This window comes from Callithrix jacchus, chromosome 7 (genome assembly GCF_049354715.1).
Source record: "Callithrix jacchus isolate 240 chromosome 7, calJac240_pri, whole genome shotgun sequence".
NCBI lineage: Eukaryota > Metazoa > Chordata > Mammalia > Primates > Cebidae > Callithrix > Callithrix jacchus.
In genome coordinates, this window is record NC_133508.1 from 118,509,189 (window position 1) to 118,521,892 (window position 12,704).

Below are 12,704 nucleotides of genomic sequence, written 5' to 3' on the forward strand. Positions count from 1 at the left end.
GTTTCTCTTTCTCTCTCCGTCTCTTGCGCCTTCCCTCATTCACGCACTCTTCCATCTTTCTGCCATTGTGCCAGCTCAATTTAAATGTATCTTCTCTGTATCTGTTCAAGTGGAGATAATCCATGCAAATCAGGAGCCGTGGCTCTCAATGCCTGGTTCACAGAGAGGACTCAGCTTGAGGAGGTCACTCGTTCACAGCCGCTCCTCCCATTATATTTTTCCCCTTATTGCAGAACTGCTGTATGTATACAGTGACTGAAAGGACTCAATTTACTGCAACTGCTGCCTGGCTTTACTTACAACTTTTTTTTTTTATATATAAAGGAACTTACCTCCATCTGTCTTTTCAAGGTAGGAAGTCTGATTCTTCTAAAGACGTGTGTAATGCCTCCACTGTCTGCTCATTATCAAATGTCACTTGAATGCTTTATATTGTTGCTGGCATTAGGCACAAATACTGTGATTCCAGGTGCCTCACGCTTTTGTTACTTAACCATATAGGTACAATTGTTTAAGTGCCGGGTATTATAATGTTTATTTTTCCTGCAGCCAGCTTCAGTTTTACAATGCCAGAAAGATTAGAGTATCCACTATCTAATGTAAAAATATAATCCTCTATCAAGTTTTCCCTCTTAGAAAAATATTAATTTCTCAATATGGTTTAACTTATTACGTATGCTGGCCAATAATAGCCAAGTGTAAAATTCAACCGTGTTAAGATTTTTTTTTTTTAACCCAGAAGCCTCCTGCAGCATTTTCTGTGAAAAATAACTAACTGTTGAAATATTTTTAACAAAAGCAACAAAATAATAGATTTTACTTCATTCTGTTGCCGAGCAAAAAGCTGAAGGCCTTATTGCTAATAGGCTATAAAATAGATTTATTCTTCACAATTTATAAATTGTTACTAGGCTATGCAGAAGTATTACAATTAGTTAGGATTCAGTTACTGTCGTTATCCATGTGATTATTTGTTGTTTTGAGATTGAAATTGTTTTATAGAAAATTTTAATGTAGTAAGGCTTTAAGAAACCCTTATGTTTATATAACACTGTCTGAGATCAATTTTTAAGAATGATTTCAATAGCCAAATGATTAAGTTTGGATTAAAAATGCATGTAAGAGGCTAGCAGATTCCACAGTATACATGGTGATTTATGTAAGCAATTCCTGGGCTTACATTACTTCATATGTGTCTCCTTGAAGTTACTTACAATATTTGAATCATTCCTTAGTCATATCCATTTTAAAACATACTAAAATGTCATAACATTATAGACTCAAAAATCTTTTTGATGAGTACAAATATAATTAGAACATTCCAGTTACAATTTAGATCTCAATAAATGTAATATGTCTTTGAAAGTATCCTTATTAATTTAATTTTGCATTTATTACCTTATTTTTCTAAGAAGGCTTTGACTTGTGGCTATGACAAGGCTATTTAATCTCTTATATAGGATAGAATTGAACATAAACAGTAAACAAAGTTGACAGTCCTGAAAAGAAGAAAAAATTATCATCTGGTATACTGAATAGTTCTGATGACATAAATCTTACATTTCATCTTCTAGGTAGATACTTGTAGTTAGTGGAGTTCGAGGGAAAAAATTTATTATCCATATAAAATATCTCAATGCCAAAAATGTGCAGTTCTTTTTCTTTTTGATACAGAGTCTTCTATTGAAAAAAAATGCACCCTGATTTTTGAGTACAGAGCAAGGCATGAAGTCCTGTCATTGTTAGCATAAAGAAGACATCTATACAAGTATTACTGTGCAGAGGGCAATCTTTCTGTCTCTGGCATTTGTTAGGTTACTGTACATAGAATTTAACAGATAAATATGTTCTGCTTCGTGGCATTTTAGTGATCCTATTGGTATGCAAGCTACTCAGCTAGGATAGCAACAGAAAAAAAAAGATGTGTGTGTTATGGCAGTGGGTAATAAAAGCCCTTTACAGTGAGAGAAGAGGAATTTGACTTATTTCTTACACAGTAATTAGAATTTCTGTAAAACTCTTTGAAATACTGAGTTGTAAAGTAAACTGAGGCTTTCCAGGAAGGGCCAATTGAATTTCTGTATTTGAGCCATGTAGTTGTCCGTGAATATCTTCTTCACAGACACTGTCAATGGAGAATTCCATTCATACCTTCAGCATTACAGGGAAAGAAAAGGATTCGTCACTAACAGTAAAGGATGACAATTTCATATTTAAAACGAGTTTGAGAGCAGCACCCTACACAGGAAAACCTTAACAGATGGAAAGGTGCGTGGAATCGCCTGGTTATGTGAACTTGAGACTAGTGTGAAACTAAAGGATGCCCTTTCAGAACAAAGGAATGCCATGTAATACTCTGTTAGCAGTCAAGCTGAGGATAGGTGTAAAAAGTGGCCAAGAAGATCTTTTGGGGACAGAGAAAATGCAAACAACATTCTCTTTTCAACCAAATTACCAGGGTTTGACAGGTATAAAGGCACTCCCTGTGGAATCTCAAACCATCATTTCACAGAGTTATTTCAAAAGCACATATTTTATAGACTTTCGCATTTGTTAGCAAACCTCCGAGAAAACTCTCCAAAGACCTAACTTGTATGCCTTAAGTTAGGTTTTACAACTATGCATCCTAAATAAAATGGTCACAGCCCTCAACTCCCTTGGGTTTCTTTTGCTTCATCTGTAAACTTGCCATTCCTCCAGTAACTCATTCAAGCAACTGTTCAGGATAAGTTACATTTTACTCCATTTTAGTGTGCCTTGCGGCAGAATCTGTAGAACTGGTAAACCTTATGGCTATATATAATACCATGTTGTTATTCCCACCTGGCTCTTTTCGGCTGCTTTTACTGAGTACAGTTAAAAAGATAAATTATCATCTTAAAAGGATGCTATGGAAGGTGTTAATAAGTTCCCTCTAACTTCAGAAGTATTCACTGGGGCCATAGAAACTTGCAACCCTGCTTAAGGGGAAATGATGTGCTTCATCAGTAAACATTCAAAGACTGTATCATCTGTAAACATTTGAAGGATTCTATAATACCATATATATTTGCTAAATATTGGAAGTTATTGCTACATATGGATTCACTATGATATTGATTGAAAGCTCAACAGATTTTGCTTTATCGGCAATAACTTAAGTTTGTACAACAGCACTATGGGGTCAGCAAAACCATCATCCCCATTTCAAAGATAAAGAGGGAGATACAGAGAGGTTAAGTAACTAAGCCAAGGCCACACAGCTGGGGTAGAACTGGAATGTGAATCCATTTATTCTGTTCTTTGAAAAATCACACAATAATGCCTTTCCTGGCTAATTATCTCTGACGACTAATAGTAGGGACATTCCACCCCCTACAAATAGCAAAAATGCTTCGATTTATCCATTTGTCATCTGGATTCAAATATCTGATTCTGATTTTTCAACTCTTTTCATAGCTCTTCACCTCAATCTGTATTATTATGATCGCATAGTTTTTAATAGTTGTTTCATTTAATGCATGTCAGGAATGGTTACTCTTGCAGAACATTTGTCTTTTACCTCAAGGAGTTAAGAACTAAATCAGATCTGTAATTGACTGACTTGTCTACTGACAGCCTTTGTAGAGCCACCACTCCCCACCTTGTTTTTCTGTCTAAAGAGCAAGATTGACATCTCCTTATATGTTTAAAATTCGTCAGTGGCGTAAAGTGCTTGGTAATGATGGAAATTAACCTGAGGCTTTATCTAACTACCTTTCCTGGCAACTCCATTGAAGTTCTGATAACAATTAAAATTTGGATGCAAATAACTGTTCACATAAGAAGAAATTCTTTTTCTGTCTTGTCATACCTTTCTTGAAAATCTGGGTACCAGCAGCTCTTTTCCTTGCCCTTCTCTTCTCTGGATCCATCTGAATGAAATTTTCCCTAGCCAAAATACACCAGCACATTAGAAAAGCAGATAAAGAAAACAAATGAAGTAGCAATGCATGTTTAAACAGTTTGACTGTGAAACACTGAACATAATTATCTGTCCTTGTGTCAGTAGGTGTTATCTCCTTAAGGAGAACTGAGTAAGAACAGGTCCGTACAGGGCAGCATTTGTGGCCTTACTTCTGTCTGTTTATTTGGGATAGCCTTTGAATTGTCTCCCACTGTCTTTCCTCCCAATGTGAAAAGAGGAACTATTATACATGTAACCCACAGGAATCTGATTAAAGGCCTATGTTTATTTGACCTGTGGATATCAGATATCTAATATAAACAAAATCCCAAACAGCATCAACACATAATCAAGTGGCAGAAGTTTGCAGAACATGGGTCAGTAGCAATTGAGCAAGCTACACGTTTCTCAAGTAACAAATGAGAAACAATTTTGATGGTATTCTGTGATACCAGCATCCTTTTTAGATCTTATGTGAAGTATCAGGCAGATGGACTGCCCTGTATATCCACAACCTTTATCTGCTGGCAGGCAGAAAGCCCAAGAACCTATCTTTAAAGTTATTTTAATATATCAGTTTTGCCCAGATTAGCCAAGTTAGATGTCGACCATTGGTACAGGAAAGGTTGGGAATTAATTTAATTTTGAGCTAACCCTGCCATCATCTCTTGCTGAGTGAGTCCCTTAGCCCATGAGACATTCTTTTCAGATTTGATTTCTTCATTACTTGGTTGATATTCTCTCCTTGGAAAAAAAAAAAAAGTAGTGAGAAGAAAACAGAGGATGGTGATTTTGAGTCTGTGTTGATAGAAACAGTCAATGGGTTAAAACTGACCTACAACCATTTGAAGAATGTGTCCCTCATTACTCAATTCTTTGGCTGCAATACTGAGCTCCCTATCTAAAAAGATGTCAATTTCCTGAAATTAAACAAAAACCAAGGGGTTTTTCTCACTGAGGAAGGTACGCAAAAATATTTAAAAAAAACAACTTAACTTTGAAATGTATTCGCAATTAGTTCAGATTGGACAGTTAACATATTCAAACTCAAAACTAAAACGTCATTAGATAAGCTGTACCTTTTGGTAAGCAAAACTTCATTAGATTAGATGTATCTGGATTAGAAAGTGTGTTTGTTACTGTTGTTATTGTTTTATGGCTATTGTTACGTATAGTTAGTTCCCTCTATCTTCTCTCAGAAAAATTAATCAAGTGCCCTTTCTGCAATTGAGATTTCTTTTCTGTCTATTCACAATGCCTGCAGTTTATAACACACAAGTCAGTCTCTAACTGTGTTCTTTTTTCGTATTTCCCAGGTTGTTTCATGGATCATATTCTTGTATTTCCAGTAGTTTGTAAACTTCTCGAGGGTGAAAAATCACACTTAATCTGAGTCCTAGCCTTAGCGTTAAAACTAGAGCCTACTCTTAATTAATATTTGAATGGTTGGTTGAGTTTTGTAAAAATCGAGTTAGCTATAGGTTATATATTTTTAAAAAGTTGTTTCAGGAGCAATGAGAGGAACATCTATCCATTCAACATATTTCTTGAGATTTAGCTATATTCCAAACATTGAGCCTATGCTCTCTGACAACATATTAAAATTTACACATGCTTAATTTTAAAAATAGAAACAAGAAAGGAAATTATTCCAATGGATAAAATAATATATACTGCGATTTCTCATTTTGGAAGTTGAAAGGAGAGGCAACTGGTAAAAGAACAAAGATGAAAGGTAAGATGAGAAGGAGACTAAAAGAAAAATAGAAAAATAGAGAAGATAGTAGCAGAGATGTCTTGGGATGAGGAGAGGAGGGTTTAGAAGATTTTAAAGAATTCAGACTTTGGCCATTTTTTATTAACTTCAGTTTTCAGCTTTTAAACTTCTGCCACTAAATCTTCAGACACTATAAATAAAATAGAAATAATAATTAGTCTTCAAGAGAAATTATTCTTCATCCTGAAGCTTTTGCTCCCTGGGAATGCATACGTTAAGAGCAGTTAGGGTCCTAAGTAAGGATGAAAGTAAAGAGACTGCACAGTGGCTTTTAAGGCAAACTGTGGAATAGTTAATCCAATAAGAAATCTACAGAGAGAGTTTACAACCACAAATCAGGTTCTGAAAGTAATTTTGCAAATCCAGTTTTACCCAGGCAGACACCATCACCCAAGCAGTGTGGAGATGGAGGCTGTCAGAGGAGTGGGTTTCAGGGCGGCTTCCAAGGTACAATGATCACCAGCCAGCGTGCTTCTGGAACAAAGAGATGTGGGCTTCAGGAGGCAGTGCTGGCAGGAGAAAAACAGGAAAAGCAGTTTAGGGTCCCCCAACACGGGCAGAGAGCAAAACTTTCTATCCCCTTCTGGGTGCCAGGGCCCAGGGAAAAGGTCCCAGTTCCTCCAAAGATTTGGGGTAGGTAAAAGAACTCAAAATATGGATTTTCTACCCATTGGGGTACTCTAACCACCTGCTAGAGGCCTTTTGTTCCTCAGTTCTTAGTCATTTCATTTCTTCAGCCTTTAGCCATGGAGATGTTGGATTATTTATGAAGTCCTTTTGATTAGCAAGTGAAAGCCATTGTATACTGGCTTCTGGGGTGTTACTGGATTTAGAGAGGGATGGAACAGCCTACAGGTGACTGTGGATACGTATTTCTAATTGATGAAAGGGATATAGGACCCTGGTTTAAAGTTCTGCATGCTTCATTAGAAAACAAAAGCCAAAAACATTTTAAAATCATGTAAACTGAATTTATAGAGAAAACATAATGAAATGGAAAGAGCACTAGTTTCATACAGACAGATCCTGGGTTGGAATACAATATATGGGGAGTATTATTGAATCTCTCTGAGCTTGCGTTTCCTTTCCTTGGATGGAAAAAATACCCGTTTCTCAGCTTTATAGTAAACAAATAAAATACTGTCTGCTACATGCCCAAAACCATGCTAAGTTCACTGAAGATATTTGAAGTACTTCTCTTCCTTTGTTTTCTGTTTAAAATCAAATTTATATTACCCGGTACCTCACTCACAGACATAGGTATTTAAGTGTTTCATGGCTTCATTTTATTTTGTAGCCAAGAAAAGAAAAGAGATTTATGGGACATCAAAGTGCTGATCCTAACCTGTTACTAACCAAGTGAGGCTCAAAATCCTTAGGTCTTCTCATAGGCAGTGGGGTAGACCATAGTTGTAAATTAGCATATCCTTAAAGAAAGATGCTTCCTATGCTGGGGATCATATTTATAATATTGATTTAAATTAATATTTTCACCTAATTCTGCTTCTCAGGTCCTGATTTAATATCCTTAAGGCCTGATGCCTATGGAACAGCACGTGTTAATTTCTACGGCTGTTAAAATGGCATGCCTGTCTGTGCTCTTAGCCACTCAGGTGACAGGTGCTAATTCAGAGCTTGCTGAATTTCCTTCTAAAAGTGCCGTCTGTGCAGGCCACTATGAGTTTCCAGTACCAAAGTTCAAAAGCCAGATTGCAAACTTTTGAAAGAGTTGACTATGAATCAGACAAATACAAAATTCATTCTAAGAGAACTCTCCTTAGCTTTTTTTGTGTGAGAGGTGAGCATAGCGCACATGTCAGAAGAAAAGAAGCATCAGGACATGAAAAAATCAAGAGGGTATTTCACAGCTTTGTAGGACTTTTCTGATTGCTTTGGAAACTATGTAAATGAATTCCTTAAACACAGACTGCCATTGATTTTTTCCAGTGCTCATTGATTCCCTGGTCATTGCTTCATGTATGTGTTCTCCCAAAACGTCTAGTATTGATATTTCTCTCCTTCACATTCTGTCCCCAATCCATTATAAGTATATCATTCAAACCTGTTTAATTTCCTATGAAAGATTATATTAAGTGCACTTTTAGTGTAATTATGTCGATAGTGAAAGATAAACATGTATTAGGCAGTGCAAAATGCTGATTATCTGTCAGGGTGAATCTGTTTATTTCAGATATAGCAATCTGACAACCCCCTGGTGTTAATCATGAAAGTACATGCTTGTGCCAGGTACTGTTTGGTGTGGTTCTGACAGTGAAATGCACTCAATGGCTTACCGCTGTGACATAATCTTCATCATATACACATATACATGTGTATCTATGTCATAAAATACAGACTGTAGATTGTGTGTTTTAAGTATGTGTGATGTACTTATATTTTGGTATTTTTTGTATGTATGGAAAACAAAGTATAATTTGAGAAGCAACAATGTCCACTTTGCATTAACAGCACTCTGTAAAATTGAATGGCTTGAGAAAGAGAGTGGATTATAGGATTAGGCTGCATTTTAGTTCGTACCCAGAGCTGGGTTTGCCCTCAGTAATATCAGCTCAGAACCATTTGTATTAATCCACAGAAAAAAAGAAAGAGCCAGTAGAAAAAAGGAGAATCAAGCGGTAGATGTGGAACAGGACGTTCATCTGACTCTCAATACAAACAGGTTTCTTTATTCTTTAACTTTCTTCCTTGAGATAGTAGTTTCTAAATATATCCTAGAAACACTACTGACTGCCAGATGCTATTGGACATAAAGTTCCTCTTTAATGAAATAAAATAGTGTCAAGAAGTCAACATGCTACACATGCTGTGGCAGAATTTCGCCAGATTTTTGTGCAGCAGAAAATGAATAGAAATGACAATGAATTGAATATTCAGGCACAGTTTGCCAACTCCTCTGAAAAATAATCTTGTCTGACTTTATTACATTGTGATCATTTCCTGAATGCCATAAAATGCTGAGTAAAATAATAAAAATTGGTATGTATATTGACATTTCAGTCTTCTAAATAGAAGCTGAGAAAATATAAACAGCATTTGGTCTTTGCAACTCTTCCAACAACCATTTGTATGCTGACTAATTCATTTACCCTCAGATACCTCATTCAGCCTTAATACAAATGTCTTCTGAAATCATTTCTCACCAGTAGATTATGCACATCTTTAGTTTGATTCAGAATTTACATGTGTAGTTTGCATAATTTTGCATCAGAGTTTCTGCTTTAAATTAGGTAAAGGTCACTGTCATTCATAATCAAAAAGAAAGTGGATTAAAGGTCACAATTCAATAAAAAAATTGATTAGAGGTAGAGATTTGTTCATGTGATCCAATCTCATTGGATAAGTGGAAATATGAGTCAACAAATTAACCTCAGTATAATGGGTGGCCTGATTCTTTGCCATCAAAGAAATCACATTCAGATTTCTTTTTACCCAATGTACAGCTTGTTTTACTCTATGAGCAGTGACAGTTATTTCAGTTAATACGTCTCACCATTGGGTGTCTTTTATAATGTCATTTGGTTTTAAAAATGACATAATGACAATTTTATCTCTAAAATAAAATAGTAAATTATAATGAATTAATAATAGACAGATATGGATTAGAAAGTCCCTCGGGGCTTACGGTTTCTTCTACTATTTTTTCCCTGCGGTAGTTCCTAGTTCTTCCACTCTTTTTAAAGGATGGAACTGTCACAGCGCATTTCTTCTCTTAGATCACTATTTCATACCTCTCACAGACACTAAGAGCCCAGGCAAACCCTTTGGAATTTCAGTATCTACTCAGTATTAGAATAGATAAGTACAAAATAAATGTAGCCTAGTGATAGGCCATTAGGCTTTTTTGATTTGTTGAACTTTTTAAAGTATATCTGTTTGACAGTGACTTGAATAAATGGAAAGCAATTGAAAATAAACAAATGCTAAGTTGCAGTATATATTTTGTCCATAAGTAACTTGAATATCTGAAGGAAGAGAATTGATACACATTTCATTTGAAAGTTTGGCATAAGTTCTGAGACATTAACATCAATACTTACGGTAACAGAGCTCATTTTTATTATGAGAATGTGAAGACTGATTTCTTCATCTTATAGTATTTTCCTTCTCATGTGTGCCCTTGACTTAAGGGGAAATCTTCCCTTCTCCCCTCAGCTGTTTGTCTACTCTATTTGTTATACTGGCATTTTAGCATAGGATCATCTACCAAAAAAAAAAAAAAAAAAAGGTAGACAAGGAGGCACCACCTTTTTAAAGTACATTGTTTATTTTTCCAAAGAAAATCAAACACTTTTAAAGGAACTATAAAGGTTAAATGGTTTAAGCAGATTATAATTAGTTAATTTTGTTAAACATATATTGGATCAATTTTACATTATTTTAATTACCTTTTGGAATAAATGGTTTGGTGAACAAATTCACTTGATGTTCAGGATCAAACAAAATTACCTTTCCTCTGGGTAGGCTTAAGTTTCACAAAATGATTTGAAAATGACCTCCTTTGCTTTCATCTAAAAATATCTTTGGATTTAGAAAGTGATTAAAGTTGGATATATTGTGTTTTAAGCCAATCATATTTTATCATTTTCATGGCTTATTCTTTAAAGAGAAAAATAATAAAACTTCACTAAACAGATGTTCTACCTTTAAGGAGACTCTTGAAATTTATGCAAGTAACATGGTATTTGCAAAGTTGAATCAACTCCTATTTCTACCGGAAGGCATGTATTATATTCTGGAAAGTTTATAAAAATTTTGGCTGATAAGATATAGGAATGAAAGCTAGATGATCATTAAATATTATGGCCAAATCGGAGACGTTTTGCTTTATGTCTTTGCAGTGTATATGTGTATGTGTCTGTACATATACGCATGCCTAAAAAGGAGCAATCCCTGACTTGTAAACATCCAGATCCCAGGTAGTTGGATGATACATTAAAAAGCATATATAACTATCTCTCATCCACCCCAATTTAGGGCATCTAGGGAGTAATGCTGGGAAAGTGCAAATGGAATTTGACCTTTCTTTGTTAATATAAAGTTAGCAAGTTACCCTAGTGTCCAGTGCTACTGTCTGTCTTTTTCTTTACAACAGTGCTTCTCAACTAGGGATGATTTTGCTTCTGTGGGGACATTTGATAATGTTGAGAGGCATTTTTGGTTTGGGTTGGGAGTGGGAAGTACTGTACTCTGAGCATCTAGTGGGGTAGAGGCCACATATGCTGCTAAACATTCTAGAATAAATAACACGACCCCCTACGACAATGACTAATTCTTCCCAAAATGTCAATAGTACCGAGGATGAAAACCCTCTCTTGTAGCACAGGAGATATTCCTTCACTCTGTGTCTCAACTCTGTTGTGTCTCTCTCCCAGCCCTCAACCCCACATAATCCCATACTGCATCTGGCTCACTGCTTTTCATCCCTCAGAACTCTCCAGGCACTTATCACTTCATTCAAGAAAGCACCACTGATTGGTCTGATTGTGATGGCATTCCTTGGTGTTACCATCCCACTGTACCTCTCTGAGCTCTGTTAACTGACTTTTCTATATTTCATACTAGACTATAAATGTTTTGAGAATTATGCATTGTATTGCTAATATCTGCATGGTTTGTGGAATACAGTAACTCCTCTATTAGGATTTGTTGTTGAATAAAGTCAAGTTTGTCTCTAAAAACAGTATGGTACAGAGTATTAGGGTTTAGCTTAAATTATACTTAAAACACTATCTCAGGAATTGAGCGTTAAATACGTAAATCACAGTTTCTGGACTGAAAATATAACTGCTTTTAAAATTTTCTGAAACAATCATTTGTAAGTAAGGAGTCTGTCTGCATATTTATTTATATCTGTATAGCTGCACATATTTCAAAACATAATTGTATGTTTATGAAACATGGCATGATTGTGTAGATATATGTCTATATGCACACAACTTCAATAAGGTTTACATTTTAATGATGACATTCCATGATAGAATCATAAATGCATACACATAACTAAATATACATTTTTATATTTATATCATTAAATTTTTCAAACTGTTTATATTTAATACACCAACTACTATATTTGTAATAAAATAGAAAAATGTACTCTCCGCCTTTAAAGAACATAGATACTACATCTTTAATAAAATCACTGTCATTTCTGTTTCATGCTTTCCTGATGTTTGTATTTTATGTTATGAATATGGTCAATAAAAGTACGACATTATAAAAATACACCTGTACAATTGAATAAGTAAATAGTTTAGTTTATTGATTGATATCAATCAATGAGTCTAGGATTACCTTGTATGAATATTACACTTTCTACAGTAATATTTATAACTCTGCATTTTGACAATATTATTCCCCTTTGTTACTCCATAAAGAGGAAGTGAAGTCTAAAGTCAGGTTGTGCCATTTAGAAGCTGTGAGACCTTAAACAAGTTATTAAATTCCCTAAGCCTCACGTTTATCTGTAAAATGGGGACAACACTGATATTTACTAATATCAACCTTACACAGTTGTTTCATGGACAAATGAAATGATATTTTAAAAGAATTCAGCCTACAGACACATAAATTAATTGAATAAATGGTGGTTATTACTAATATAGTGCCGGTTGCAAAAGTAACCATGATAGTAATAATCACAGTGATGGGCCAGCATGAATCCAGGGTTTCTTTAGTAATCTGGAAAATATACCTAATAATAGTTCTATAACTTAAAAATGAATTTATTTTGGAAAAACGTTTTCTAAAAAGAGATTCTCTTATATTTATTTTCTTACTGGAGTCATTTCTCATGCTTATGAGCCAATTTACCTCTTAATGAATCCTTTCTTCAACTACTTTAATCATCTCTGTCTTTCTTCTTCTTCCATTTTTCATTGCATGTAAGAGTTGTTTGATCCTCCATCAATTCTATGGTGATCTCACTTGTCTGTTTGAAAGAATTTTAGAGCAAATTATAGATTTATACTTCTTTAATAT

General features: G+C 34.9%; 1 protein-coding gene across 3 annotated transcripts in view; it reads left to right on the forward strand.

Moving 5' to 3' along the window:
• The window catches only part of ADGRL2 (adhesion G protein-coupled receptor L2), a 678,326-nt gene continuing 665,622 nt past the window's right edge, over positions 1-12,704 (forward strand). For all 3 annotated transcript variants that reach the window (XM_078332297.1, XM_078332298.1, XM_078332318.1), the window contains exon 1: positions 1-351. The gene's annotated coding sequence lies outside the window, so the exon portion shown is untranslated. The remainder of the gene's footprint in view (positions 352-12,704) is intronic.